General features: G+C 38.6%; 1 long non-coding RNA gene across 2 annotated transcripts in view; it reads right to left on the bottom strand.

The window, feature by feature from the left end:
- Positions 1-26,733, bottom strand: part of LOC311593613 — a 113,230-nt gene extending 86,497 nt beyond the window's left edge. For both annotated transcript variants that reach the window (XR_014777782.1, XR_014777783.1), the window contains exons 1-2: positions 26,584-26,733; positions 16,052-16,152 (exon numbers count right to left, since the gene is read on the bottom strand). This is a non-coding gene — a long non-coding RNA (uncharacterized lncRNA). The remainder of the gene's footprint in view (positions 1-16,051; positions 16,153-26,583) is intronic.
- Between the last annotated feature and the right edge of the window lie 104 nt (positions 26,734-26,837).

Below are 26,837 nucleotides of genomic sequence, written 5' to 3'. Positions count from 1 at the left end.
CGTGTCTCTGTGTCTACATATATATGTTTGGATCTTTTTCTTATACTGGTTTGTTTGTTTTATCCTATTATGGCTAGTTTGGCTTTGTTTTTATTATTATTATTATTATTATTATTATTATTATTATTATTACTATTACTATTATTTATATGCATGCTTGTTTTCTAACAAAAAAACTAAAACGGGAGTAGATTCCAATGAGAGGGAAGGTAGGAGAGAATCTCAAAGGAGTTATGGGAAGAGAAACAATAATCAAAGTATATTATATTAAACTCTAATCTTAATAAAAGAAAAGCAAAAAGGAAAAATAAAAACCCTCAGATCAGCCCAAAGTTTGATAAAAATCTAGTTTTCTTTTTGTTTTGTTTTAGTCTCAGCCACAGGATGCTCCCCTCTTTATCACCTATTTTGTAATTTAATAATCCCATTGGGCAGATGTTATTTTTACTGTTTAAGTGTGTGTGTGTGTGTGTGTGTGTGTGTCTAAATGTCAGTATGCCTGTGAGTTTGCACATTTGTACAGGTGCCCAAAAAGGTCAGAAGAGGGTTTCAGCCACCTGGAGCTGGAGCCACAGCTGTAGTTGCCTGTGAGCTGACCTATGTAGTGCCCTCTACAAGTGCACCCAGCACTCTTATCCATGGCGCCGTCTTTCTAGCCCTTATTTGTGTGTACTTGAAAATGTACTTAAGGACTGAGGAGATGACACAGTCAGTCAACTCTTTGCCTTGCAAGTATGAGGACCAGAGTTTGGATGCCCAGAACCCATGGAAGAAGTGAGGCACGGTAGTTTTTTGCCTGCAGTCCAAGTGATGAGAAGATAGGGGGTTGAAGAAGCAAGAGCATTTCATCATTGGCCATCTAGCCAGCCAGTGTGAGAGCATGTCTCAATCAGATATGGAAGGCTCCTAAGGAATTACACTGAGGCTGTCCTCTGGCCTCCACACACAGGTATAAACATACACACAGGTGCTTGCCTACACACACACACACACACACACACACACACACACACACACACACACACACGCTTGCACAGACAGAATAAGTAAAATAATAATAATACCCTTAATTTACATTCATCCAGGTATCTACTGGGGGAGAAGAAATACAGTTGATTCCCGGCCCCTAAATCAGGTCCCAATCAGAAATGGTCATTCCAAGGCTTGCTGCCCATTCTCATTGAGAAGCTACATAGTGTAATCCTACAACCTCTTCTGCCCACATCCCCTCTGGTGCCGTTAAGTAATAACAGGTGGCTTGAAGCCAACTCAGAAGCTGAACAGTGTAAACACAAAAGCCATTCCCATTCTTTAAATAATTTCTTGATTTTATTTAGATATGCATCCTAAATTTGGCTATTAACTGGTTTATTATCTACAATAACCATCTCAACTACTTCTGCTCTACAAAGTCACAGTCTCCTGTTTCACGTGTGTAAGCTCAGCTTTTGTTTACCACTGACCGAGCCTCATGATTTATAAAATTCACACTACATGTAGATGCTAGCTCCGAGCATCCTCCTCAAGCTCGGGGTCAGTTTGTCTCTCTTGCATCATTTTGGATAAAGGTTTTTCACAACGAAGGTCTCCAAGTGGCCTCTGAAGAACTTCCCAGGTTCTTCCTGATGTTCTGATGACCATATTTCAACAAGACACTGAGTTTACCTTTTTCATGTTAATAGTTCACAAGTCACTGGAATTTTCAAATTATATGTACTTCTCCAGTCAGTAAAGCCCTGTGAGAGTGTATTCATTACCAATGCCCGTGCGTGTCTTTCTCTGTGGGTACACACAGTAAATTAAGATGTCCTTCTGAGTTCAGTAAAGCTGTGCCCTGGAATGCGGTAGCATTTAACCACAGGTTTGATCCAAGTTCCTTTGTAAATCACTTTGGGCATGTGCATCTGAGATCTGTGCATGAATTATTGCCTTATTTTCATACTGTGGGTATTGTTTATTATGGAAGGGCCATTAACCCTGTAAGATGCTGATAATCTTCCACTCGCTTGTCTACTGCAGAGGATCACTTACTGTCACACTGATTAAATATATTATGGCAGCCCAGCTAGCAGTGCACAAGGTATGCACATGGGAAGACCATGCTTCATGCACTTTCTTGCTGCTCTCCAGCTCTCCACAGTGGAGTTCCTATGTCTAATTTGATACTTCTCAAATAAAGAACATCACATCACAAGGAACTATTTTACCTTCATACTCTCACATGAATCAGTCTCCAGAGAGACCCCCACACACAAGAAAAGGATTTATATAAAAATGACACAAAGTAACACTTCTGATTAGGCTTATTATTAGCGTCCAGAGTCTGTGTGCTTTAGACTCCAGAAACTCTAAACTTAAGGCGTCTCCTTTACTACAAGCAATAAAAACAAATTTCAAGCTGACTTTCTTCAAAACAGGCACGCACAGAATGCCACTCCACAGCTTAGTTTTAAACCCCAGCCTACCAGGGGAGCTTGAGCATGGCACGCATGGATACATCCCGCATATACACGTCCATAAAGATACATTATAAATTACAGTTTCTACATACCGTCTCTATACACAGGGAGAAGCTGCTATAATTTAGTTATTTACTATGTACGACCAGTGCTGTAAAATGTCATTTTCTAAGAATACATCCAAGGCTTAAGTCAGCATTTTTATGATATCATCTGCACTGGGAAAACATTAAAGGCTCAATATTTAATAAACATAATAAACATCCCCATGAAACAAATTGTTCATAAACTACCTGTTTAATTTTTCAAGGTTCCTGAACCACATATTTTCTTATTAGTTGTGAGCCTGCTGGGTTGGAGGATAGATAGGGCCTGTCAAGGATAGAATATAATGTAGCGGTTTTATGAATTATTTCTTTGAGGGAAAGCCTATTACAGCTGACAAGAGGGTGATGATATTAGCCCATCATCACTCAGACAGCACCACCCTTCCCCCTTTCATCCGTCAGGCCCCTTGTATGGGGCTGTAAGCCACACCGTCTCTGCACAGCCTACACAAAGACAAATTTTACTCTTTTTCTGAGTCCATGAAACATTTAGTATTTCATTTTGAATCATGGCAGATGACAGAAACAAATGGCCTAATGAATCTCGCTTATTGTCCCTTGCAAATCCAATGAGCTAAAAGTAAAAATCTCTGTTTCCACTCTCTGTTTTGTTTTTCCTTTCTTCTCTCTTTCTGTTTTCTTTTTTGAGGCTCTTCCTCTCCCTGGGAAGATTTTGGCTGTATTCTAAATAGATGCTGAGATTATACTATTATGTTCATAAACAAGCCATTGGGTCTCTTAATCAGCCTCATCATTCTTGGATGGCCCTTTCTCCACCACAGGCTACAATCAACTTCTGTGGGAATGTGCATTTTCAAAATGCTACTGCTTTATAATATACAAATGCACCCAAAGACAGGATCAGAAGGAAAAAAATAACAGATAAATTCTTAATGTCTTTGGGGAAAGTGATCAAGCTGTAGCATAAGGCAATATGAATTAGGTGTTCTTTCTTCTGGTATTTACCAGAAGTTTAATCACACTTTGCACATTGCTGATTTGCAAATGATTTGCCTAAGCATACACAGCATCTATGGCCACTTTTTGCCAGTTGTACCTGTTGTGAGTATGACATGGCTTGGGGGAGCAATCTGTTGAGTAGTACGCTTGCTCTGGAGAGTTGAGTCTGTGCACCAATAGCATTCTTCCCTTGCTTATTTGGCAGGCTACTGGGCAAAGCTAAGTCCAAGGCAGTGCTGCTCAGGAGACCTGGCAAGCAGGGTTCATCAAAATCAAATTTCCTTCTTGCTCTATGCTACAGTTCTTAAAGGAAAGTCTTGTTCACTAGATATATTCCGGCCCCTTCAGCTGTCTCAAATTGTTCTCAAGGGGCCCCAGTTCCCCGGCCCAGCCCAAAGCCTACATGCATTCTTCCAATGCATTGGCTTTTGTCTAAATGGACAAGAAAAAAGAAGTCCAGCATTGGATCTAAAATGAGGAAAATGGTTGGAATCCTAGGAGAAAATGAGGAAAACTCCTCTGGTTTGTTGCTGGGCCTTGGCCTCTTTCGTTCTTTTCTCCGCTTCTCTACAATGGCTTTTTCACAGCCATTAGAGTTGTCAAGTAAATTTCTCTTATTTCAGCTATGTACAATTGATCCTGATAGATGTTAATAGCTCCAAACCAAGGCCGAGTCTGCAGACAACAGCAAGAATACTCAATTCTATGCGTAAAAAGAAAATAAAGTGGGAGGTGGGGAAGAGTTTGACAACTGATGCCGTGACATAGGCCAGAGGTGTTCCAGGTCAAATATCCTTCATTTTGGAAGAAAACATTGACCGTTGAGGTTTATAAGTCACACCGTGTTAATTATTTCGGTCTACACAATTTCATGTTTCCATAGAGTATAAAATCTGGCTGACCAATCTTGATCACATGAAATTTAAATTCCCCAGGTTTCTTTGATCATGTAAGCTTTTTTTTTCAGGAAGAAAGTGCCACGAGAGGCTAACTTTTTAATACACGTTGCAAATTCTTCCAATCAAATTTTTGCGCGTTGTCATGCTTAAGACTCGGCTCAGGAAGTATTGTATCAAAATATTCGTTCCCTTATTTATTTTTAATTTTGGGGGATCTTACAATAAAGTTTATTAGCTGTTCTCCTCTTTCTCATAAATGGAATGGATAATGTTGATAATTCTTACAAGCCAGTACTCATTTAAGAAATTTTAAAGAAGCTGCCAAAACCACATAGTGAATAAACAATTCCAAAGAGTAATGGGAAGCCAAATAGTATTAATAACGGACTAGAGAAACTCACTTCTGAAGGCATCTGCCTCTCACTAGAAGCGCTTTAGTAGTCTACTGTAAAGACCTGTGTGGTTCTAGTACAGAGACATTCTCCATGTTATCAATGCTTCTGACGAAGCATGGTGGCAAGCCAGACAGGTCACACCAGATGGGGAAAGTGATGACGTTGGAGTAATTCGCTGCATTTTTGTTACTTGTTTTAAATCCAGCCATTTGCTTCCACTTCCCTGGTGATCTGGAGGTTAAGGTTTTGGTTTGCTTTCCCAAAGAGAGATTATTAGAGCTAAGCCATTTATCCCACACAGTTCTAAAGAATAAGAAAACTTTACAGCCCAACTAGTTTAGAAACTGAGAGAAAAGACAGTTGCACAAACAGACTGTTTTGGTAATTGTATAGGTCTAACATTTGGGTTAGTTGAATACTGTCCTCTACTTGGTGCCTTTTGTGGTCTTTCTGTGTCCATCGGTAAGCCTGGCTTATATACCAGGCTGAACTAAAAATAATTTAATTGGAAGAATCAATTGACTTTACACATCTTCCTATCACCTGCATTTTATCAGTTGAAGGGGAAAGTTGGGCTTACGAAAGCAAATACTTTTTAACGTACTTTCAACTCTGCAATAAACTTAACTCAAAAAGAAAAGTGAAATAAAGCAAAACAAATACTTTTGACCCCATAGACCTTGCTTGATTGTTTTTTAAATATTTTATTTTATGTGTATGTATATGTTCCTGAGCATACGCATGTGCATCATATGTGTACAAACTCCCACAGAATCCAGAAAAGAGCATTGGATCCCCTGGAACTGAGTTACAAGCAGTTGTGAATTGAGCCTGTGGGTGCTAGGAATTAAACCTAAGCCCTCTGCAAAAGCAGTGGGTGTTCCTAAAGGCTGATTCATCTCTCCAGCTCTCTGATTTGATTTTAAAGAGATTCAACATGTAAACACATCCTTGATAAGCTAACTTAGTATCTTGTGGTTTCCATATTCCTATAATCAAGGCAAATCGATGCGCTATTTAATCGTGCAAATCCATTATTTTTTGTGGTGTTAAAAAGCACCCTATCATGTCCCTACATGGTTTGAGTCTTGGAATCTTTACTAGGGAAATGAAGTAATGAAGAAAGGACAGACGCAGAGAGAAAGAGATGGACACACAAAGGCTATGATTTGAAGATCTAGGTTCCCTTCAGTGAATTTCCTATCAGGGAGCCAGGCTTATTCCATACAGCTGAGGAAGAAGGTGGGGTCATTACACACAAATAAACAAAAAGCCAGGATTACTACAGAGGTCTGAATAAGGAAGCACTTATCCAATCTGAGCAGGAGCAATCTATAGAAAGCAGTCTTTAGGTTGTAAATACTGGGTGGGGAGGAAAGCTGCCATGGATTTTGTACACATCATGAACACTCACACTAGGACCAGAGGAGAATGGCTCAGCCAGCCCTTTGAGCCTTGCCTGGGCGAGGCTTTGCCACTCCCATGAGGCTGAAGCACGGGTTCCCCTGAAGTGTCCATGTTCACATCAAACAATACACACTTGTTCAGGACATCACTTGCTCCCTACGTTATCCCACATAAATTTCACAAAAACATGACAAACACGAAACAAACAGCAACAGCAACACATCCAAACCCATCCCCACTGTGATATCTTTATTAACTGTCATATTATGTTGGATACTGAAGCTGGATTAGGGAGATAAAATTCGAGACACAGTATTCAAGTGCACTTGTTAAAGGAGAAGGAAGCGCTGGTATATATAATATTAGTTGAAACTGCTGTGTTTGTAGGTCAGAAACTGTTGAATACCAGCAAGCTCATGCGATTCAATTTAATTAGATCCTACGTTTGTATTAAGCCTAAATTGCACATTTCTTTTAGAGAACGAAGTACATAAAATTGTTCAATGGTGCCTCAGCACCTGATGAGCAGGTAATTATTACCTCCAAAGTCAACATAAAATTTCATTAAAAGAATTCAATACCAACAGAGTTCAGGGGAAACCCCAGGAGTTTCCTTGTGCTTCTGGCCGTGCATCAGCTCTCTCATCTTCAGAAGAGTAACCGCTCTTCTCCACACCTCTTCATTTTGTGAAAGTACACATGAAGTTCTTTTCCCTTTGTCCAAATTTCAATCCCATAGGAAATTGTCAATGAAACTGTAAAAATAATAACACGGCAAGGAACACCCCACAGGCTTGTGGTTAGCATACACACAGAGGGTCTTCCTTTACCACCCCTGAGTAGCCATTGTCCTCCAATGATCAACAATGTTATTCTTATTAGCAATTATCTATGATTTTGTGTCTTGTGAGTGATCTCTGATGGGATAACAGAGGCTGTACCAGGAGCTTGGAAACTCCATTCCTGTGAACCCTCACCTACTGCCACCTTTGTTCCTCAACTGTTTCTTAGAGATAAATACAACAAATGTAGTCTAGCCATCATTCCTGGTGATGTCTTGAGTAAGAAAACAGGAAGTGCTGAACTGGACATTATCTCATTCCTTTCTTTTTCCTGTTGAACTGTAAACAAACATCTAGTCATTGCAGATAAGGCACTGTCAGCAGGCCAAAGAAACAACTCAACTAGACACCATTGTAGCATAGCGAACAAATGAGTTTGAGGCAGGGGATGGGAGCTACCTACAGGAACACGAGTGTCTCTTAGTCAGCTGCACCACCAAAAAGCCTGTCTGGCATGGGTGGTGACTCACCAAAGCTACATGTCTGCAGCCACCTGCCAAGCAATTGGTCACTGGTTGTAGAAGCTGAGGGAAGAGACCTTGTGAGATGTGGTTTTCTCTGTTTCCCTGAGCCTTGTAAGTTTGGCTGAGTTTTCTGAGCCTCCTATCATTAATTTCTTGAGTTTTATAACCCTCCTTTCTCCTCCAGGAGGGGATCTTTCAATTGGTAGGAAATGACTACGCCAGTCTACACACCCTGTGCATCCCACATTCTGGTGCAGGGTGCTGTGGTCTTTCAATGTCTAAATTCCGTTACCAGGCAACGGTAAACAGCTTTGAGAGGGAGCAATGGAGGAAAGGAGAGGCATCCTTTCCTGGCTTTTAAAACAAGTAGTCCTCGATTTTCATTTTTTCACTTACTATTGCAGACAATGCAGCTAAGAATGAGAAAGGAAACTGTATAAGGTTAAATGGGCCAATCAATGCTTTAGAGGTTACCTTTTCTGCCTAAAGTAAGTAGATTAAAATACCAACATCAAAAACCAGGGTGGTGGAGGCAAAAGACAGCATTGTCCTACGAGAGCTCAGCTGACCTTTCTCCTACTGAGACCATGAAGTCTGAACATTTCGCCACATCCAAGCTGAGAAAGTAAAAGTCACTAGCTAGGATGCCTGCAGCTCTTTCAGCATAGATGGACTCTGCAGAACATTTTTGGCATGTATTTATTTTGTCCTATGAGTTGTTGAATATCTTTATAGGCAGTTTCTTAAATGCTGTAATTTGCTCATGGTAGGCTCTTAATAGGTTTGTCAACTAGGAAATTAATTAGGATTAAATCTGATACACCCAAAGCCTTGATTGTAACTTTTAGTTTCTAGTCACCAGGCACTGTGCCACTGCTGTATGCGATGGGTTCCACCAACTTAGACATTTCCCTTTACTTTTTGTATACATCAAATTCCACCATTTGCCAAGATTTTAATACAGTGTAACCACGCATCTGAGGTTTTCCATCAATGGTGCCATCCATACTCATCTGACTCCCTTTACTTTCCCAGTAGAATAAGCTTCTGTTAAACCAATGATCACTCTCTCTTATTTTGCCCTACTGAACACAACACTAAGTTACTCAGGTCCTTACTGAGTCAACCTCCATCCCCTATCTTTCTCTACCTGGACTTCATTTATCACCAACCTAGAAACAAGCTTAACTCCAAATGTCAAGGCTGTAAAATAGATGTGTAATGTTTATAGCACAATAGCATTATTTAATGAAGACTTTTTTGTTATAGTTGAAAACATTACTCACTGAGTAGCTAATTACTATTTCTAGAGGGAAGCAAAAATGGACCTCATCTCCATAATTAAAACAGAGAAAAAGGTAGCTGAAGTGTCCAGCAAACAAACCGTGACGATTGTGTTACATTGCAGCAATAGGCAGAACTATAATATCTAACTCATAGGATATCAATGTCCTCAAAACAGAGTCAGCATTTTCAGTCTTTAGAAATAAAAAAATCAAACTGCAATATTTCATTCTTTGCCAGCAACATCATCTTTAAACATATAATTCACGTTGTCATAGATACCTGATGGTTGCCATTTAGTCTTCAAGATCTGTTTTTTGTTTCTCTCATCATCTACTCCTCATTTTACACTATAATCTTCATTGATCTGTGCATTTTTCAAAGGAAAGAATGCTATCTATTTAAAATGTCTTCCTTTTATCAGTTGGTACAGTGTCCCACAAAGGACAATTGTTAAGTTGGATCCATATAGAATGCCAATTAGAAACTAGGGAAAACCCAGCTCTGCCATAACATAATCCAGTACATATAAAATTAATGAACTAAAAAAAATGAAATGTGGAAATGTTTTAGAAATGGATCAGACAGCCAAAAGCCATAGCAAAAGAAAATGCCTTATACTCACAGAGTATGCATTCTGTCATCTTCAATTGAGCTAACTTATGAAATAAAACTTGCAAAGTATACAGACTTACACAGTTATCCAAAAGGGAAACAAAATGAGCGAATGATTTCTTTAAATCATAAGGTATTTTAAAATCATGGATAATCTGGAACAAAGAACAACACTGAGCGAGGCAATGATACATGCTACCAGGGGAAGCTGATCAGCCACAAAGGAAGACTGTGAAAGACAGAGGAGGAAAGCCAAGGACTATGAGAAAACTAGAAAATACATTAAAAAGTGGCTAGTAAGACTTGCAGATAATTGTCTAAAATGATAACAGTCCTCTGGAAGAGTCACATCCCTTCAACATTTTTATCTTATTCCACTTTTCCATGAAAAAAAAATACAGCTTTGGAGAGGACCAAAGAGTTGGACTTGAGAGACATGCTGTGCCAGGTATCACTTTAAGTGTGTAAAGATGTTATTTTTTTTTATTTAATTTTTACAATATGCAAAAATCAATTGACTTTGCCCAGTGATATTTATCGTGCATTCAATGAAGTTTTGAAATAATTGTCCTTCCAATTCCAGCGCAGGCAGATATGGACCAGCTTAGCACAGTTACAAGCAAATCATGCTTCTGTCAGTTTCTTCAGAAACTCTGTCAGCCCCCAGCAGCCAAACACTTGTTAGTGCTCACTGTGTAGTAACTCACAGTAGCGAATCTGGCATCACTGTGCTCAAGGTGTTAATGAGTAAGGAAAGACTTGGCTAATAACTGTGGAGAACTTGCTGACCAGGCAGAAAAAATATTACTGAAGAAGCCACAAAGTGGATTCCTCCCAACTTACAGTACAAATCAATGTTTACGGTAGCAAGGCTGTCCAGGTACATAAAGAGAGATATAGGGAGTAAAGAAATAGTGCACAAAACTTTCAAGTGAGTCTTACACCTGCAATGTAAAAACTTAAAAGTAGCATTTACTCCCTTGTGTAATATAGCTAAGCTTAAAACCAGCAATCCTTTAAAATCTGAAATCATAAAAACTACACTGTTTAGGTATGAGTTTAAACATCTTACAAAATAACTGATTTTAGGTAAACTGAAACCAAGGAATTCAAAACAAGAAAGAACATAATGTTTCCATTCATAAACTTGTTGAATTAAATTGTTGATGAAGAAACAATGTTAAATGTATAAAAGAAGCCTCTAGTTTGACCAAATGTTTCCAAAGTGTAATAATTGAGGATGATAACCATAGTGTTGGGAAGGTGGTGGTGATAGAGGATCACCCTTGGGTCTACACACACACACACACACACACACACACACACACACACACACACACACACACAGAGTGCAGGTTTGCTTTCTACAACGTGTACCTATACATGCGAACATACATATACATGTATGTATATATGCGATACATAATGCATAACCCCCCAAACAAACTGAGGCACAAACTACAATGGAGTCAGCTATCTACTTTGTTAATTAGTTCTGAGTCAGATGGTTGGAAAGAGTAAGAAAACACAAAAGAGTTAAACTACCAGTTCAACATTCAAAAAAAAATGTTCAACTATAGGATTGTGCCTATAGAGCAATCACCAGTAAGTGGATCCAGTGTGGTCAGCCATGCCACTAGGACAGCCTCTTTTGCAGACTACTAAGATTATCAGCATCTTCTGCTTTGGACACTTCTCACATCATCAGACAATACATAAAGTATAAAATATTTGACCATAATGCCTTGCTGGTGATAATGTGTTTAGAACTGATTAACTTGAACAAAACAGAGAAATAGTATGTAGAAAGCCTACACATTTACAAGATTTTTCCAATGGATTTATCAATGAGGAGAAAAGATACTAGGTCAAAAGCTTAGAAAGCCTCTTTCTGAGGAAAAACATTGAGGGCATAAAGACATAGTGAAGTTATCTAAAAGTAATCTACCTTTTATGGAATAAAACTTTCCTCATGCACTAAGAAATCCCATCTCCCCCATATGTTAATATAGTCTTTGAATATAAAATCCAAATTAAAAACTAATTCTTAATAGAAAGCTTTTGTTAAAAGGCAACATTTTTTTAAATGCTGTCAGTTACTATCATAAATATTTGAGAAGTTAATATTTTAATCTTCAACTATAGCACAAAAAACACTTTTGGTGACAGACAGTGCTTCATTAATGGAGCTCTGTGTGTCTAATTGCTTTGGGCACATGAGCTGCCTTATTTTGACACATGACACGCAATTAGTATGTGGTCACGCGGATAACGGGAGATTTTACACCTTCCCCCCTTCTATGCTCAGAGTGAATAATTAGCATATTTTTTCTGCCTAGAATAATAATCAGAGCCTCAGATCCAGAAGTTGCCTAATGAGGTAAGATTCCAGTTGTTGACATTAATACATCTGACACATTTTTTCAGTTGTTAAAGTAAACCTTGTGCTATCCCTTCACTTACCCTTTCCCAAGTGCCCTTGGGAACCAGGAGTTACGTTGTTCTCAGCACAAATGACTGAGAAGAAAGACCCCAATGGACACTTTATATCATTGCTTCGCTGCTATGCACACAGTAGGCATGAAATAAATATATCTGACAGGTTGTAGGAGAGTAACTTTTGATACCTTTTGCCAATGTATACAATCATTAGTATTCAAAGTCTAATCTATCTATGTCATTTGGGCCTAGATTAGAATTAAAGAGTGGATTATCTTGCAGCACAATGTGAGGCCCAAACAGTTATTTTCATCAAACCTACCATAAATATGCTAAGAAATAGTTAGTGTTAATGAAACAGGAAGTGACTTACACCACTGACTAATTAGTCAGTAAGGTACTGCAAGCTCTTAAGAATGTACACATTAACTCAACTGAGAGAGAGAGAGCTAACCTGTATTGTGATCTGGGTCTTCTGAAGAAAAAGACTAAGAGAATAAACAGGGTCATTGACAGGGGAAGCAAAGAATTAAAAAGGCATCCATCATACACAGTTTCCTTTTCATAGTAAGTTTGTGTGTGCCCCCAAATGCCTCTTAGATGAACCTAAGGAAACTGAAATGAATCGCATTGCTAACTTCAGAGGATGGATATCAGTTCTAAGGATTTTGAGTGTCAAGAAAAAATATATACTTTTAATCATTAACTTATATTGTATGAAGCTAGCAATTGTCATGGCTTTATTATTAAGGCCTATAGAAAGCATCTTACATGATGAAGAGCTTATGAATGTGTAACATACGCATGTATGAAACTATCACAATAAAGCCTAACAATGTATTATAGTTAATATGTGACAATAAAGAAAACACCAAGCCAAAATCACATCACATTATCTATAGTCTATAAAAACATTATCACATTACATATGAAGTATGGAAAGAAATGGATCTATTGTACTATGACAACTGCAAAGTTAAGCTAATAAAATGATAGTTGAAGCAAACTTTCAATTCATAAAGAAAACTAGCCAGTATTTGACTTGGTATTCATGTAACATCTTGACCTGCCAACTTTCTTCCTATCAAAATGAAAATATTATTATATCTCAGGGAAGAAGGTGACCAGTAGAATGGTCAGTGTGGAGAATTTACTCAAGAAATGATGTAGCTCGTATACACTAACAATAAGTGAGGCAAATTTTGAAGGTAATTAGCATAGTATGATTCTCTAGTGACAGTAAACAATAGTTTTAATCTATACAGCCAGCCTTAGAAGTCTATGGTATGACCATAAAAGTAATAGAAATAATCACCATTAATCTATCTGTCATATTTATGGCACTATGACAGTTGAATATCATTACTTCATTATATAGTAAATAAACTTCTGACTTGCTGTTTTGCCTTAGCCATAAATAGAATTACCAGAATGCCCTTCTCTTGCTGGTTCCAGATGAACCATGGCCATCGGGAAGTATTGTTGTATGTACACCTATTTATCTCAGATAAGGTACGTATGATCGTCAAATGAATGATTCTCCTCAGATATGGTTTACTCAACCAATATGTTTACTGAGCTTACACACGGGGATATGGGGGAGAAGTTACTGATAGGAGCATGGATGATTCAAAGGCAGCTACTTCACTAAAACATCTACTGAGGAATGGATAACAATTTACAAAAACTGTGTCCTTGGAATTTTCTGCATTACTTCCAGGCAGTTTGCCTAACTGGAATTTTTTTTTCAAGCAATTTTTTAAATGGACTCTATAACCATAGGGTGGTGGTTTGGTCTTATGAATCCTGTAAATTCTAGGAGCTGGGTGAGTTTTGTGAGTTTCATCTACTTCATAAAATTTATAAATCTTCATTTTTCCCCCCTCTGGGAGTTGAGTGTTTTGATTTAAAGGAAATAGCTCCATAATTTAACTCTTTCTTTCAATTCTTAATTTTTTTCCCTGAACTTGTGAAGAGAATGTAGCCTTACCTTAGGCTGGGCCCAAAGTGAAAGCAGTCTTGGGTGGCTTGACCCCACTGAAACTTTGTCTCTACAAACTGATAAAGATCCTAGATAAACTCAGAGAGAGAGAGAGAAAGAGAGAGAGAGAAAGAGAGAGAGAGACAGAGACAGAGAGAGAGAGAGGACTCCACCCAGGATATTGTATTGCAAAAAGGACCATCAATTAGGAGGAGAAGGACATTGGGGAATAGAAGTGAGAAAGATCAGAGATTCTTGCCCTACTGCACAGAGTTGGAAGATTCTAGCTCAGTGGATTCCTCCAGGTTCAGTCCAGGACAGTGAGACTATTTCTGTGGGACAGATGATCTGCAAGATTCCTGAGAATTATGCCAGGGGAGTTGCCCCACAAAACTGATACCCAGAAAGTTTTATTCTTGTTTTCCTTTATCTCCTTTCCCTCCTATTTAGGGTAGTCAGGTTGTAAGGGAGGTACACGCCTTTAATAAATTCCTAATAAAGTAGAATCATTAAGGAGCAGGAGCCAACACCAACTCTGAGTCTTGAAAAAGATGAGATAGATATCTCATCATTTTCCTTCATTTATGGATAGGCATGGACAGTTATACCACAGCTCCGGTTATTTATTCTCAGGAGGTTTACTTGTTATGACACTTAGGCTAACCACTTTCTACTATGGAAAATAAGCTTTTCTCCACCACCAAAATGTAGCAAACAATAATGGTAATAAACATAAATAAATATTTAGAAGACAAGTTGGCAGGCATATCACATGTTTATCAAAGAAGTTGCAAGTCTCCCTCATTCACATCGATTCTCTCAGCCACAGACTATTGTCTAATAACACTAACTAATCGTGGGCACAGGGTCTTAGAGAAATCAGGAAGCAATTGGTTGTACCTTTAGCAGTCCTGCCACTAATGTATCAATGAGAGCACATCTTTCCTGCCGTATGGAAAATGCAGCACAGAGGTCCCATACCCTAGTAATGCGGTTAGTGACACTTTCTCCAGCAAACTGCATAGAACCTTCAAGAACTATGAGTGCCAACCAGAGCAGAGAGCATTTTTAGCTCAGTCCCAGCATTACCCCATTTCATGCAACCAAAGCACACAGTATGTTCACCAATAGGGTTTTTCCATCTTGTTCTAGGATACAACAGAAATGGAGAAAGACTTGTGATTTTGAGATCGTCGGGGAACTCCCTAACCAAGGCCTTATAGGGAGGTAGTCCACCTCTGCCATTGACATTGGCATACGGATTTTCATCTAACAACCCTTCTGGCTTCTGGAAGTGCCTTTCCCATTTATTTGGGTTGCCTTCATGTCTATTATTTAATTGCTATTACTATTGCCTTTTTCTCTGTTTTTACAAATCTGCAGGATACTCAAGGGTTAGAATTATATAGAGAAACTTTTTTTCTTTAAACCAAGGGTTAATAGGATCTCTGAAGGCCAAATGGCATTCGTTCCAAGTGTTTATCTTGGGTAGAGATACTAAATAAAAATTTTATCAATACCGAATAAAGCATAAGATCGTATCAATGTCAATGCCTAAAAGATGCCTCAGTAAGTAATGGTACTTTTTCTCAGGCCTAACAACCCGAGGTTGATCCTCATGTCGAAAGGAGAGAATTAATTTCTGAACATTGTCAACTGCCCCCGTCCACTCTAACTCCTACAGAAAAAAACGATTGTTCAAGGTAATGTGAGTACAATGTCAAATGTGGAAGACACCACCTCCCAGCTCCCAATATCCACAGCCAGTTTCTGTGAGCCATATTGCTTCCTTAGCATGGGGTGCTGTTCTTGCCTTGCCTTGGAACCACTGCATACCTCACCTTGATCATCTCAGTAGACACAACTTGCACTGCTTGGGCGCACTTAGTCCCAAAGGAAAGTAGACCCAAGTGGAGCACCCTACCTGGAGCATTAGGCTAGCATAGACCACCGGTTGTCACAATGGCCAGGGCCCAGCTTACCTGCTAAATCACCTCCTGTTCCTGCCGCATCTCCTCCTTTAATAGCACAGAGTCCCAGCTAAACTCATGCACTTTCTCCAGGGAAAGCTCTGATGCCTTCTGTAGCATTGAAGTTGGAAGGAGGAAAAAACGGGGGCAGGTCCCTGTTTGTGCCTGTCAGTTTTGTCCTGATTTCTCTCTTATGTCCAGCTTCCCTCTCTGCTAGAGCTATTCTCACCTGCAACAGCTCCCACTAATGTTAAAGTTGCTGAAGTAGCTCACACAGTGGGTCCAGCCAGGTGGTACCCACTGCTTTCCCCGTGGTCCAGAGCTTGAATTCTAGAGAGAAAAGCAGACTCTGATTTCAAATTTTATGACTAATCTACTTAAAACAATGTTTACATACCGAATAAGGAAAACAAAACAAATGACTTGGATAATAAATAAATACCCCACAAATATGACAAACAGGCATAAAATCATACATCTTAATTGGATAAAGATATCTATTCTAATTCACATTGAGTTACTAGAGTTATTCTTAGGAAATCTGGGATCCAAAGGAGAAATGTCTTTAATTGCTGCCTTTAATTATTATCATGTCATCAGCACTAGCCAGTACAAGTACAAATGGGTAATATAAATCTTGATAATGAAGAAAAAATAACTATTTATAAAATCTTATTGTATAATTAGAAAGCCTATAGGAATTAACTGAAAAAGTAATAGAATTCATTATTCTGATCTGATGGCAGAAAATCCATTATCCTATCAGTGAGAGAGAAGACTATATTTGTCTGACTGTGCAGCGCTCCAGCTGACTCTGCAATGTTCTACCAGGTCTTGAATAATCTTAATAATGTCTATCTAGATGGCTTACATATAACATTTTGTACAATATATATATTAAAAGTATACTAAAAGATCTGACAATGCACTCTGTAATGAGAAAGATAAATATCAAGTTTTATAATGATCAGCTTCTTCCCATACTAAGTTTGATATTTACTATATCATCAGCAAAAATAGTAGTGGTGCTCTGAAACCCAGAAACAGACCTATTTATTATGCAATAAAATATAGAAGCAAAAGTTCCATAAAGGATACAAAAGATAATTATGACAAATGGCTGTGTCAAATTATTAATTCTCTCCAACATTAAAACTATTCATTAAGTTATAAGACTTAAAACAGTATGGAATGAAATACATATAATTGCATATCTATGCAGATTAATAAAATAAAAATACCATATGTAAGTCCTATAATATAAGAAATTTCTAAAAAAAAATATCATGTACAGTAAGAATTTTTCTAATAATACATTTAATTTAAACCAATATATCCTGAGTATTGTTACTTTGATATGTAATCAATATAAAAATGTCAATGGATTTTTAATTTTTAAAAATTTTTTACATCCTGACCATGGTTTTCCTCCCTCCTCACCTCCCAGTGCCTCCACCCACCTCCCGTTTGTCCCCACCCCATCCACTCCTCCCATTTCTCTTAAAAAAAAAAAAAGTAAGACTCCTGTGGATATTAACCAAACATTTTTTTATGTAATTACTAAGACAATTGACCAAGAACTTTTAGTAAAAGACTTACACTGAATTTTATCTTACTGAATTAAAAAAATGAAAACAGTTATAAACAAAGACAATTTTTTAAAAACATGTTTCTGTACAACAAGAAAACAGCCAGTGTTGAGGGACAACATAAAGAACAAAGAATCCCGGAATGAAGAGAGGAGAGCCATCCCACGCCTCTAAGGAATGTTTGGTGATGAGGAGCCATGGGGAGATGGAGAGTCAGTTTCTAGGGGGTGGCCTCCTGGGAGTCAACTATGGTCCAGTGGGAAAGCCCAACACCTGAGAGAATCCAGGTGGTGCAAATAGAACTTGATGCCTATTTAATGAGAACACAAATTTGGGTAGGTATTGAACAGGAGGTGGATCTAAGGAGCTGGGGATGAAAGGAAAATGTGATCAAAATGCAATGTATGACATTCTCAGACTTATATAAACCATTGTTCTTCTCTGAGACTGGTTTAATTCACTTATGTAACAATTTCCAGTTGCATCCATTTTTCTTTAAGTGCCAGACTTCATTCCTCTCTATGGCTGAGGAATTTTCCATTGTGTATAAAAACCATGTTTTCTTTCTCCATTCTTTGTTGTTGGAGACCTAGGTTGGTTCTACACTTAGCTGTTGTGGGTGGTGCTACAGTGAACATTTATTATTTATTTTAATTTTAATATGCATCTATATCATTACACATATTACAATAAGCTACATACAACAAGAAGGACCACCACAAAACAATTAGGAATTATATTAATATCAGCCACTGGGCAAATGTTAGATATGGTCTCCAAAAGCCTCAGGGACCTACAGAATATGGTGTTTAAAGATGTTTTTATTATTTTAAATATTCTTTGACAATGAGACAGGTTAACTCCTGGCAATACCCAGCCTACCTCAAAGAAGATGATGAGGATCAAAGAACCTCCTTATGGAGATGGCTTCAAATGTGGCAAACCAGCCACTGGGCAAAATGTCTTAGTTTCTGCCACAGACAGAATTCTGCCTAAAAGTGGGCAAGCTTGGATGCAAGCAGACTCGACAGCCAAATTCTGCCAAGACAGGGTAAGCAAGTCCTCAATTCCTGCCAAACAATATGTCTGTCAGATATACTGGGCCAGAAAGCTGTAGATGATGCTCCAACATCATCGAGAGTTTTGAGTGACTGTTCAGGCAGCAAACTGTCTCATGTTCTCATTTTGGAAGCTGCTAACTTGTACTTCCTGTTTACTCGGGTAATTAATTTTATTCCTTCTCAAGTCTCTGATGGGGTTGAACACTAGATAGTTTAGTTTTACAATTAAGCTTAGTTGTTTAGGGGGCACTATCCTTTTAGGTCTAGGTAGATGTTTTTAGGTTGATAGAGATGAGATAGGATAGATATTGATTTACACTCGGAATTTTAGATTCACCAAGAAAGATGCTTTCTTCAGGGTTGCCAAATACAAATAGGCAAAACACTATGAATGTAACATTTATATAATTCCTGATTGTTTCATGGTTCTTTTTGCTGTATGTAGTTTAGTGTATATATATGTAATAATATAAATGTATATGTAAAAAAAAAAAGGAGGAGTAATTCCTAAGTGAATGGAGTCCTATTCAGAAAATTCTTTCCTACACTTAGATCCATAGGATACTGCCTGCATTTTTTTAAGGCAGTTTTAGAGTTTCAGGTTTTAAACTGAGATATTTAATCCATTTTATGTTGATATGGACATGGGGCTAATTTCATTCTTCTATGTTTGTCCATTCACTGGAAACCCAGAGGAAAACACACATGCCCCATCATTTCTGGAGGTCCTGGTTCACAAAGTCAGGCAGCTGGTAGAGCTGCTGACATGCAGAGATGGCTCTTAGTGCTTCCCCAAGAACCACTGAGCCATTTTGTGGAAAGAGTGGCCAGGGGCCCTCAGTCGCTGGTCCCAATGCCAGGTTCCATAGCGAAGAGGAAATGCATAGCTTATTCACATGTTCTTATCAGTGCGTGTATGAAGCCACAAAATTGACACTTGAAGTTTTTTTCCTAAAGGAAAGCATTGTTAAACAAGGGAAACTTCTAAAACTGAGTAAGAGGCTGGAATGAGATGATGATGATGATGATGATGATGATGATGTGTGTGTGTGTGTGTGTGTGTGTGTGTGTGTGTGTGTGTTCACTCTGTTTGTGTTAGCTTAGGATGTTCTTTCAGTTGAGTGGATTTGGGGGCTCTTGAAGAGCAGCTATTTATAGTGAAGATAACCTAAGATGCTGGAAATGTTATTTTATTATTTGCCTTTCTTTTCTATTGTTTCCAAGTGTATTTTTTTATTAATTTACCAGAATTGTATTATGCATCACTTTCCTGTGGTGCGATGTTTTCCTGACTCACAAGCTACAATTCATTGTAGGCTTTACAGTTGTCTTTGTTTTCTAACTGAGACCTGTGCTCGTATAAATGAATTGTGAGACAATGTTTGAATGTATGATGATCATGTAAGGGAAAGGAGCATATACATCTCCTGAAGTGTGAATCACATCTTTATGCTGAGAACTCCCACACTCCTGCCCTTGTTATGTTACATATTGTAGACAGTTGTTCTGCCAAAAACCAGAACTAACTCCCTAATTCCTTCCCTGAGTGTGTTTGGTGATGTCTGTTAACTACTTTCATTCATAGTCTACTCATTGTGAGCTGGGTTTTCTTTAAAGAAACTTTATTAGTCTTTCCATCTTCTTAATTAGAAGCAACAGATATCATCAATAGTCTTTTAATTTTTGTAAGCTCAACACACTCAGGTTTCTCAGTTATCAATTCATCTGGGGACCCAGGATGCAATTTGTCTATTCCTGTTTTTAGGATAAAATGATGTTGAATGATTGTTTCCTGAAGAAAATAATGAAAATTTCAGTTGCATTCTATGCTTTCTGGAATTACATTATTCTATTCTTAGAAAATGTGAAGGTCCTGATAAGCTAAATTTTTCCTTCATAAAATTGTAGTTTCAGTCAGACCATGATATTGAAATTTGACAGCAAGATATAGTCTTTTAAGCCAAGTCAATATATTGTAAATATATGTGGATTATACTGTGATAACTAAATCTGTCACAGTCCAGCTAAGCTGCTATTAAGAGGCTAATATTTTAAATGTCGAAAAAATATTTAGTCCTGGCACCTGGAATATTGGAAAGTCAGAGAATATTAGCTGTCATTATAGAACTAGTTTATCTTAGGTGGGTGAAATTTTTTGTTGGATTAAAAAGCCACAGCTAAATAGTCTTTGCAACCAGAAAAGATTTTCATGTTCTAAGTTTTGCTATGTAACAGTATATGTCTTTTAAAGGCCTTGAAATGTGCTTGGTTAAAATTGAGAGATGGTATAAGCATTAAGATACACAATAGCCTTCAATGACTTCATTTGAAATAAAATATGTGATATTAAAATGTTTTGAATTGATTCCATATTGAAATTACAATATTTTGGGTATATTGGTTCAAATAAACTCTACCAAGGCATACAATGGCAAGGAATCCCAAATGGTGAGTTAGAAGTTCGGATGCCTGTGTTAAATCTATTCAAATAATGAATGTTGACTGTGTGTCTTAGAAACTCTCATTCATTTTAACATCAAAGGTGTGCACTCAAATTCGTTACCAACTGAATAGTCTTGGTTAAAATATTGTGATATCATCAAGTCCCAATCTGTTTTCATGTGCACTGAGAAATACAATTTAATGTTTGGGAACTGTTACAAAAGATAAAGTAATACACTCAAAATGCTTATTTTAGCCATGTTTTTCATCCAATGATCATTACAATGCTTGTAGCCGAGTAAGTTTGGTTTATCACTCATTACAGTAGAACATAACACACAACATGGGCATCTGTGGATACCTCAGTAAGGAGGATAAAAGATCTATTACAGGATTCAGGCCTTTCCTCTGGGATGTGAGAGACTCAAAGAAGCAGTGGTTATCCTTGCACGCGGTGGTGTCAGAAAGGAAGAACACACACCACTAGGTTGTAGTTCTTGATAAGGTGTAAACATGGGGCCATTTGGCATTGTGGACTATGATCTCATTTTTTTTTTTTGACCATGTTTAGACAAATTTATAAAGCCTTGTCTTGTTTCCTGGTCTCGGCTGACCTTGTATAATGACAGGAAGATTATGTATGCCCAGCAGGGGGTGTACATGGCCTCGAAAGGTTTGTCAGCTCAACTCCTAGATGTCAAGATCTGCTTTTCAAACTTTGTATTTCATTTCTCACACTGTAACTGACGGATAGCAAGCGTGCAGCAGATGCACGCAGTTGTTTTCTAGTACACATGTCAGGCGAGAGGAGAGTTCATGACTGTTCTGAGAGCTTCTGTCGTTTAGTGGCCAGGTAGAGGATGAAGAGGTGGCGATGGAATTTTTAAAAGATCACTAGACGAGATCGGGCGCCTTCAGAGTGCTACAGCTGTAGACTGTGGGTTCTCCACATGGGGGCAAGGGGAGAACTGCTGCTGAACCTCTGACATGCACTCTGGGGCCCACAATTTGGTCACTGCCCCTTGGCAAGATGGCCTAGCAGGCACACAGAGGAAGGGGATGCAGGTGCTATCCTGATGGGACCTGAGAGGCTGTGGCCAGACAGTGGGATAGGAGGGCGCCCCCCACCCCCCCAATCAGAGGTTTAGGGGAAGGAAATAGGCAAAAGACTGAGGGAGGGTGAGAATGGGAAGATAAGAGCAAGGGATAACAATCAGGGTGTAATGTGAATAAATCATAATTAATTAATTAAAATATCACTAGAGAAATAGAAAGAAAACAAGAGACGATGCCACTAAGCTGAAGGAGAAAAAAAAATCTGTCAAGGAGAAAAAGGAAGTGAAGAGATGTCAGGCCTGACTGGGAATGTGGAGATGATGGATCCTGAACCCTGGAGAGAGCAACAGCGAGGTTATGAGAACACTGTCAGTGGAATAAAGTGTCGAACGTCAGGATGGTCGACTAGGAAAGAAATAAAAGGGGAGGAGCTGACTGGTGAGGTGGCTCAGCAGGTAGAGGTGCATGCCACCAAGCCCGAGGACCTGAGATCAGTGCATGGGATCCACAGAGTGGAAGGAGAGAACGGACTCTTTTAAGCTGTTCTCTGACATCCACTTGTGCACCATGGCATGCAACGTCCCCTCCTCACACGTGTGTGGATACACACAAAATAAATAAGTACACATAATAAAAATTTCAGACTGATAATTACCAATAAAGGAAGAAATACAGTTACTTTCCTGTAGGGATAAGAAGTATCTAAACCATTTTTAGCATGTAAATTGTTTTTATATTTAAGTATTCACTGTTCTACTCAACTGACAGAGAATTAAACATACAGGAAACACAAGGAAGCTGGTAATGAAATGTCCTGGGAAATGCTAGATGAATGGATGAAAAATAAATGTGTATAACCAGGGACTTCATGGTGGAGGATTTTGCTGTGGTTTACCCGACTCAAGGTATTAGTTATAATTGTTTAAGGTAGGAACAAATAGTGAGTGATTTTTCAATTCATAAATAATTTTATTTCATAGCAAAACAATATAATGTAGAAGATGGAGTGGGGGGTCTACAAAATAGAGCCATGGGTATTATAAGATGTTAGCTCAATAGTCCCCCAAAACAAAGACATGAATTTGAACAACAGCAACAACCATCAGAATGGAGCAGAGAGACACCTGTGAGAGCTCTCAATAAGGGGAACCGACGATGGTTTCTGCACCATTGCCAGACGGATTTGGGCATCAAAGACGTAAGCGACCTGACATAGAGGATATCTGAGATTTATGTCTGATACTAAACCAGGATAGTGACACCTGAAAGACAATACTGTGTTCACTTTAGAAGTCGCACAAAGCAAAAGGAGGTTGGGACAGTAGCACATCAAGAGATGAAGGAGACAGGTATTTGTCAATTCAGTCATTCAACAAGTTTCTTCATTTTTATGCTTGTTTTTTTTTTTTAACTCATTTTCTTTTACTTCTCTGTGCTGAAAACTTTGATTTCCTTGACAAACACAGAGATAGTGTGGGAATATGTTTTCCTTTTGATCCCAGGTGTCGGGGTAAGAGACTTCTTCACAACAGGTGACTATGATTTGCCTCATGCTCTAGCAGGAGTGTGGTTTTGCTATCTGCAGATAGTTTGTGTAAGTGTGTGACTTTGGAATTCTGGGTACTTTTCAGGGGGTATATAAATGGTAGAGTCCGGATAGTGTGGGTGGGTGGGTGGTTGGTTGGGAGATGTTAATTGTAGTGTGTTATGTAGTCATGTGCAAAGAAGAAAAAAGAAAAAGAAGAAGAAATTCATATCCCAACAGCAGAACATGAAATTTGCCCCAAGAAACTTGATACCCCAATCACCACAAAGTGGTCTAATGATAACAACACCCCCTTTCCTCTCTGTCCTTTTCCCCCTCCTGTCTAGTGTTAGGGGGTGAAAAGGGATGAAGAAGAGGGGGAGGAGAAGGGTAAAGAAAAAAGAACCCATAAAGTAGCCAAATTACCAACTACATTTATGTATAACAATACAGTTTACATATTAAACAATACTATGATAGAATTATTTAATGTATTTTTTGAACAGAAGAATGAAGGACAAAGTTTTAGGTTACAATATCCCTACCTCTAGAACAAAACAAATTGAAAAAGCCACTTTTTTCTATATGGGTCAATGCAACAAATGTACTCGGTGACTATACATGGCTAATTTCTCTTGCCATTTTGCTTTCAGTGGAATGCAAAAGCAATCCCAAGTTCCAGAGCTGCAGCCTCAAGGGAGTAATGCATTGTTGATTTTTTTGGAATACACAGAGAACATTGAATTCAAGAGATTTCTTTAAAACCTATGTTATGTTAGAAATCGTATTTTGCCCTGGAGAACTTTCTAGACTTATGAAAACCAACCCACGTACAACCTTGCCAACATGAGGGAAATCCCATCATGCTCACGGTGTTGTGATGAACAAGGGAGGCAAGCACAAGGAGTACTTGCCATGAGCACTGACACATCTTTTCATCATGCTAAAGGGTGAGCTGAGAATCATCATAAAGAGTCAAAAGGGCATAAAATTCATTTCTACTTCTTCTTATGCTATGTCCCAAATATTATGTCATATGTGTTTCCTTTAAGGAATCCTAACCATGGGTAAATCGGCATGGTCTGACTCTATAATCCACAGACAACACTAACGTCTATGCTATAGTTACAATGAAGAACCTACGCAGTCTAAACAAGTGGCCTTTCTTATGGGGTCATGCTGCCTTGAGTCTTGATAAATTAGGGTTTTAGCAAATTACTGATTATCTGCCTTATGCATGACCTTCTCTAAAAAGTTATCACTTTAAACAATATTTTTACTAGAAAAAGTTGACCAAAAATAGATCATTAAAGAAGGAATCAGAAAGGAAGAGATTTATAGAAAGATGGCACCTGTCCTGTATTTTTAACAGTGCTTGGTAGTAAGTGCAGACCTGAAAGGAATCTCTGCATATAAGCCTGTTAGCTGTAATCTATAAAGCCTCATCCCTTTCAAGTCCCAGGCAATGAAGCTGATACAACTTAAAGTAGTCATTTCTCCTTAGGCGTTATTCACCAGAGTCTATTTTAATGATCTACTGTGGGTAAATTGGCATAAAAGGCTTGATAAGTTTTTGTCATGACTCCGTATCACTTGTGAATCTTCCATGTAACAATGTATGATAAGTATTTAATAATTCTTAGCCAAGTGTACTGTAAAATCATCTGGGAAGTATGATCAGTGTGCAGTGATTGTTATAAGATAGCTTTTCCCCCCACATGAACTACATCAAAGGAGTTGAACTACAGTTCTTAAAAGCCTAAAATACAAAAAGGGAGAAGAGACTAGGTGGGAGGCTGTAACTCTCTCGTGTCCTAGTAAACTTCGCTTTCTGTACAAGGATTACATCCTTCAGCGTCATTGTTCATTAGCAAAGTGTTGGACTCTGGGGAAGGCTCCAGATGCATTTAAACCATATTCAGCTCTCTTGGAGCAATGAAGAAAACCATACTAAGCTGTAATGAAGCAGACAGGTGTCTTCCGTCTTGTCCCATCTATCTTCCAGCACATCTCTGGGAGTGGAGATGTTTCCATTTCAATACACTGTCAATGGGCAGTGAGACACATTTATAGATGTAAATCCTCTTAACACCAATTCCCACAGCTCTAGGAGAAGCTGTGTAGAGTGGGGGTTGAGTATATCCTGATTATTTGGGGGCTCTGGGAGCTTTCCTGTTGGTCTGTGCCAACTTTGTCTGATCTACCTACTTTTTCTCTATGAATGAATGATTCACCAAGGCCACAGACTTTAAAATTATAAAGATTGATGCACATTCGTCCTTCTATCCCCAAAATCATTGTAACACATAGAAAATATATGTTTTTTGACCTTTGGTTTGTTTATTTTAAAAAAACAGTAATGACAATATTTACTATGTCAGACTTTTCTTTGTGTTGTTTGAGACAGGGGTTTCTAACTGTGAAGTCCATGTAGACTCCCAACTCACGGCTACCCTTCCACCTCAGCCTCACTTCTGTTAGGATGGCAGGTGTAAGTCATCACGCCTGACTAATTTGTAGGGATCTTAAGAATTAAAAACGGTGTCTATGTGCTAACACAGTAGATGTTCAATACACTCCACTCAGTTCTTTTTCCACTCAGCATTTTTCAGATGATTCTATGCAGCACAGGCTGGCCCCGATCTTGCCAGCCTCCACATGCCAAATGCTAGCATTACAGATTTGTGCTATCCTGCCTGGCTCCACTGCAACTATAAATAATAGCTCGCTAACAATGGCGACTCAGCCAGCACAGATGTCAGGAACCCTCCACGTACATTTCACATTAAGAAGATCTCCTGAATCATTCTACCCATGTCATGAAAAGTCAGATAAAAGCTGGGTGGACCATAGAATATAATTCCTGTATCATGATAAAGAAAATGTCTGACAGGTACGTTGATTTTAAACTTCTCTGAACTTTTAGTCTTGAAAATATCTGAAGTACAAATTTGTCTTATGCAGAATTTTTGGAGTAGCCTCCACCCATTCTGCTGGCCCCATGAATCGCTCCCTCTACTCGGCAACAGTGCAGAGATTTTGTGGATATAACAAAAAAGTCCGATCAAAGGATCAGAAAGGAGGTTACCTGGTCTCATGCCATCAGGCCCAAGCCTTTAAATGAAGGTGCACTCTCCTGAGATCAGAACTACGTTCTTTCTGGGAACGCAGCCTCAAGTCTTCGAATGGGTGCTGAAGGTCACATGGAGGGAGTAAGGTGACAGCCAGGACCTGAGGGTTCCTGGCCAATAGCTAGCAAGAGACAGAAGAGTCAATTCTATGACAACAAAAAATGGAGTTCGACCAAAGTCAAGTGACCTGCACTCTAAGTTCCGGTTACTG

The sequence above is a fragment of the Acomys minous genome (assembly GCF_964271855.1).
Source record: "Acomys minous genome assembly, chromosome: 3".
NCBI classification, from domain to species: Eukaryota; Metazoa; Chordata; class Mammalia; order Rodentia; family Muridae; genus Acomys; species Acomys minous.
The sequence above is the reverse complement of the archived record's forward strand: the minus strand, read 5'-3'. Positions and strand labels throughout refer to the sequence as shown.